Here is a 6,000-nt window from a genome sequence, read left to right as displayed (position 1 = left end):
ACAGGAAGCGGACCCTACAGTCCAACAGTTATGGGACCCCAAAGCTAGTGCCACCCCTTCAGACTCTCCAGTGGCTTAATCAAACCCTTTCCCAGAGCTTCAACACTGGGGTGACTCTGGGTTTACAGTTTACCTCTTCAGGGGAATATGATGATAGCTGAAGCAAACACACGCAGGCTTTACCATGGTTCCAAAACCCAATTACCCTTTACTTTAGCTCATACAAGAACTACATACATCCAAACAAAATATTAAAACCCCTCTGTAGACTTCCCTGCCTCACTTCCTTCTTCACTTTTGAGCATTCATTTCTATTAGAAAAGATGCTGAAAATCCTAGCATCCTAGGAGAGAAATTCCTTCTGCAGTAGCAATGGAAGTATTAGTACCATATACCCTCCACCTTGCCTACATGTTAACCATTATAAATTGAGTTTTCCTAGAGTTCTGAGGCATGAATTGTCCTAAGATCTCTGTTAACATACACATCTGGCTTTAGGAGGAGGATAAATGTGGCAAACTAGGTCAAGGAAGGAGGAGAGTTGTAATACAGGATCATTTGCCATAAGAAGCATCTCCACGTAGTTTGTACCCTCTTTCTTTCCTTCTTCACTTAATGTTGTTCCAGTAAATAGAGAAGCCATCAGTGAATCCATAAATGGCTGAGAAGGATGATCTGAGACCTACATGTAAGATTGCAGATGTGGCAAATAATTCCAGAAGGAAATAGTAGATCCTGGTGATGTTGAGTCACAGCTCTTTACCTTTTCTCTCTTATCTATCCACTTCCAGAGCAAGGCAAGTTTGTTCGAGATGATCAGTGCCTTGTGGTACACCACAGCACTGTTAGGGACAATTAAATCCTTGTGTCTCCCAGGTATTGATGTTAATGTTGCATTTCTTCAGCTTGGCCTTCAAGGTGGCCTTGAATCTCTTCTTTTGTCCATCTTTAGAGCAGTGGCTGTCAGTGAGTTGGGAGTACAGGACCTGTTTTGGGAGCTGGTTGTCCTTATGACATGTCCTGTCCAGCAGAGCTGGTACCATATAAGCATGACTTCAATGCTGATGGTATCAGCTTGAGCCAGAACACTGGTGTTGGTTTTTCTGTCCTTCACACTGATATGGAGAATTTCCCAAATCATTGCTGATGGAAATGTTCCAAAGCTTTCAGGTGCTTCCAATTTGTCATCGAAGTTTCACACCTATGCAACAGGGTAGGGATGACAATGGCCCAGTAGATGAGATGTTTGGTTTGACTTTGGTTTGGCAAAGAGACGATTTTAGAGATGTCCAAAGGCAGCACTGGCAAATTTTATCCAGTGTTGAATATTGTCATCTATGTTTACTTTTCTTCACTTTACAATCCCTTTTGAACCAAGATAAAGTGTCCTTTCTTTGATTAACCAGACAAACATGCTTGGATCCTAATCCTTTGTATGATGGTCAGTAAAGAGCTCATCTATTAGAATACGGGAGGAAGAACCTTTTTGAATACAGTTAATAATGATACTATACAAAAGAAAAATGGGCATATTAGTGTAGAACTCAACTGAGAGACCAGCAGGATATTATAGTTGTCTCAAAGAAACCTCAACTAAAGTAGAAGGCTACCTTGTTCAGCCAAGCTTCTTGCATATGGCTGTTTACACCAATGATGTCTGAGTTGTATTTTGTTTGTTCCTAGGAGCAATTTCAGTTCTTTGCCTGCCCCTCTGAAATCCTTTGTGTCTTAAGGCTGAATGTCTGAGAGAGCATTTTATTCTTCATGTTGTACCTTAGTACCCTGCATATTCCATGTTTATCTCGGGAATCTACAGCAGAACAATTCCTTTCAAGGGCTCTTGACTATAATTTGCTTTCCTTCTCTCGTCCAGAAAGAACTCCATGGCCACGTCCACACATGAAGGGGTGTGCACTTGTAGTGGCACAAATAGTAGTGGCACAAATTTGTGCCAGTAATTTGTGCTTCAGCACATGTGCCTGAATGTATGCTTTGTCACAGGACAAATTATGCATTGTTGGGCAAACTGCCCTTGCCCAGCTCTTCCAGGCTCTTCAGTCAGGGGGAGCTGAAAGCTGGTGCCAGAACCTCTGCTTGCCCCAGAAGTATAAACTGGTGGCCTGGCAAGTAGCCACTTACCCTCAGGAGCTTCTCAGGCCCGGGCAGTTGGTGTCTGGGGACACTAGCCCCCTGTGCCAGCTGGACTGCCACAGCAACCTTAACCTAGAGTTGCCTCTGCACGCTGTACCCACTGCAGAAGTCTGGCAGCAGAGGGGTCTGCCACTTTGCTGAGACCTGCTGCCACCTGTTACAGCATCTGCCCCCTTGGACCTGTGGCCCAATGGTTGCATCCAGACATGCATATAGCACATCCAAGAACAGCAACAGCAGAGCTGGCCACCCAGGGATATTGTCACAGGTGAGGACCAATGGCAGTATACAGGGGATGGAGTGTGTGAGGCCATCGGCACCCATCTGCACACCCCCACCTCAAGTAGGGCACTGGCCTTCTCATCAGCTGTGCCAAGCTGTCCACCCAGGGGTCTCCATCCCTGCCCACTCCCAGGACAACAACAGAGAGGCAGTGTGGCTGTTGTGAAAACAAAAGCAACTTTATTCCCCCTCATTCACCCCAAAATATCCCCAATGCCAATAGTTCAACATTTTACCAGTACCCCACATAAGACCCTCCATAACCCCACCACCATTCACCCAGCCCTCCACCATGCACACACCCATTCAAAACCAGAAATGAATGGTAGGTATTACACAAGCACCAGGGCAAAGAGGTGGGGTCCTTAGGGGTATGGGGAAACACCAAGGAAGGAGCACAGGGAGGAGGAAATCAGGGGCCAGTTTCTCCTTGGTCCTGAGCCTGGCCTCGACCCTACGTGTCACCACACCACATGTGGGGGCCACATTGATATGGCCAGGGCATCAGCTGCCCTTGGGAGGAGGTGGGCACTCCTCCTCAGAGACAGATGCTGCAGCTAGGCCTGGGACCAGCAAGGGAGGAGGCAGGAACAGTACCCCTTGATAGCCACAGTGGACGCATGGGCTGGGGTGCCAGCTGAGCCACCAGCCAGGCAAAATGCTCCCAGCCATGCCCTGCCCTTGGTGGTGGGGGCACTGGCTGGCCAGGAGTGCCAGGCATCTGTGCTGGGGCTGAGGCTGGTGTGCAGTGGCAGGAGTGGCTGAAGTGGGGATGATGGCCAGGAGCTGATGTGACACCTGTGCTTCTCCTGGATGTTAGTGTTGATGGAGGCTTGCGGTTGCCACAGCTCCTTGTAGCTGTCCCAAGCCAGCTGCCACTCCTCCCTCTTCTCCACCAGCAGCAGCTGCAGGGTCACAGGGCCACCCTCTCAGCCCACACTTCCTCCAGGACAAGGGCCTGGTCACCGGGAGAGTGGCAGAATTCAGACAGGACCTGCTGGTGGCATTCTCGTATCTCTGAGAGACGCATCTGCTCTATCTGGAGCAGCTCCTCCCGGACACTGTCCCACTATGTGTGCTGCAGCCATCATGGGTAGATGGCCCCCGGAGTGCCTAAAAGTGGGTGAGTGGCTCTCAGTACTGGACAGTGGCCTCTCCCCTGGCAGATGGGTTGTCTGTAGAGAGAGTAAATAGAGGGACATCTTCAGCTACAGCAACATGGCATGGGGTGAGCACAGGCCTCAGCAAGGGTCCCCAGGGAGTAGCCTCACTCTCAGATGTGGGGCCAGGCATGGGCAACTGGTGCCACCTTAGTCAGGGGAGGCATGTGCCCTCCCTCCAGCAACCAGTCAACAATTGGGGGGTCCCCCCGCCACAGCCAATCTCTCTGACCAGCCCCTCCCACCATGACCAATCTTGCAAACTGAAGGGGGGGGTCTCCTCGTGGCCGATCTCACCGATCGGTGGGAAGGTCCCCCACAGCTGATCATGCAAACCGGGAAGTGGCTACGCCGGTCCTGGAAGTGGCCGTGGCACTTCATCCAGGCACTCCCACTCCCTGGCCAGCACTCTCAGGGGGGGCAATGGCACTCCCCCAGTCCCCCCTACCCATTGCCTAAGCAGGGAGCACAGCCTATCACGGCGTGCACCAGTGCTCTCAGGGGGTGCATGTACACCCCTGTTCCCCTACACATCACCACTGGGGTCAGGCAAATGGCCCCTAAGCCAGAGCTATGTGGAGCTGGCGCTCTGACAAGGACCATGGCCATCCTGGGGTCTGCCCTTACCCTCCCTCTGTGTATCCAGAAGCCTGCTTCCCAAAGGCGCCCCGCGCTTGCCCATGGCCCCTGCAGGGCACCACCTGGAGGGGTCCTCCTGGGGACAAGCATCACAGTCTGCCCAGCCTTCAGTACCCAGCTTCTCCTCCTACCAGAAAAGATGCGGTGTTTCACGACCCCTGAGCCCAATGGGCACATGGTCCTGGTGACAGCACTATCTTCCCTCTTCCCTCATAGCTGATACCAGCTCCATCCAGTTAGAAGTGCTGGCAAGGGGATAGAGGCTGTCCTGGTCCTGCTGGAAAGAGGTGCCTGCACAGCACAAGAGTGGGTGTCAGAAGACCCCATAGGGTGCATTCAGGGCACAAGGAGGAGTGGCCCAGGAGAGAAAGGAGGAGAAGCGGGGTGGCTCCTAGTTCCTTATGCCCTGTGCAGGACTTACCAGGCTGCGGTGACAGGCAGTCACCTTGGCCAGGATACTGCAGTTCCTAGATTGTGGCAGGGGGAGCTGGAGCAGGAGCCACACCTGGCATCAGATGGGAGTAAGGCCTGGGGATGAGGCTGCCAGGGTATGGTCTCTGCCAACATGTGCAACACCCCAACCTGATCCTCAGTCTCCTCCCTGCTCCCACCGGTGTCACACAATAGCCAAGGGACCTGCCACTCAGGCATCGCCTTGGGCCTGGCTGTGGCAGCGGATCCTATCTGTGGCATGAGTTCCTCCTCACCACTGATCCTGGCATGGCTGGGTGGGGTGCTGTTGTAGGCCTGGAAGAGGGCCCTGCCTCTGGGGACTCCAGCCAGGTCACAGGGCTGGTTTCTGCAGGCTCTGCTCCCCTCCTGGTTGTGAAAGAGTAGCAGTGGTTCATGACTGTAGGGCCAGTGATTCTGGCCAGCTCCACATAGTGGGCCTTGGCAGATTTCCCCACCCCTGAGCACTAGTTGGCATGGTGCACAGCATGAAATTGCCTGCACAGCACCTTGCCCTTGCTCTTGCACTACTGCCATGTTTTGGCATGCCCCCACTCAGCCATCTGTGCAGCAATTGCTTGGTAAATATGTTTGTTCCAGTGTCCCTGGGCAAACTGCTGCAGTGTAACCTCCCAGCCCCAAATGGCCAAGAAGCCAGTAACATCCTTCTGCTGCTAGCTGGCCCCCCAATGCCTGGCCTGGGCAGACTCCTGCAGCTAGGTCCCCCTACCTGCTTAACCACGGTCGCTCATGCTGCCCACAGTGGACTACGGTACCTCCTGCCACTTGATGGTGCCTGAAGCTGTGGTCTGAGTGACCCTCACATGGAGGTCCTGGGACTGCTTGCTACAGCCCAGGCCTCAGTGGCTAGGCTTCTGGAGCAGCGGCACAGCTGACCCATGTGCCTAGCTGGCCCTGGGTGCCTCTGTGGGGTGTCTAGCAAGCTCAGCAGCAGGCAGCTGCAAGCCCTGGCATGCTTTGTTTGGTCCCCAGCATGCCTTGCAGTGTGCTGGAGCAGCAGGGGCACAAACAGAGCACTAGAGATGCCTGGCTGGCAGCCAGAGCACTGTGCTGGAGGACCAGGCCTCCGTTTGTCCTGGTACATGCCTTTTTCACATGCTTTGCACCAGGTTTTTTTGCTCCTGAGAAATCCTGGTAGCAAATTTTGTCCCTGCGCTGCAAATTGGCATTCCGACACATGTTTTAATGTTCAATGCATGTGGTTTGTGGCACAACAAACTGCATGTGTCTTCATGTGTGGAAGCAGCCAATGTTTGAAATCCAGGCCTTACTGATGTCAATGGGAGTTTTGCCATTG

Source organism: Alligator mississippiensis, chromosome 7 (genome assembly GCF_030867095.1).
Source record: "Alligator mississippiensis isolate rAllMis1 chromosome 7, rAllMis1, whole genome shotgun sequence".
NCBI classification, from domain to species: domain Eukaryota; kingdom Metazoa; phylum Chordata; order Crocodylia; family Alligatoridae; genus Alligator; species Alligator mississippiensis.
This window is presented reverse-complemented; position numbering follows the sequence as displayed.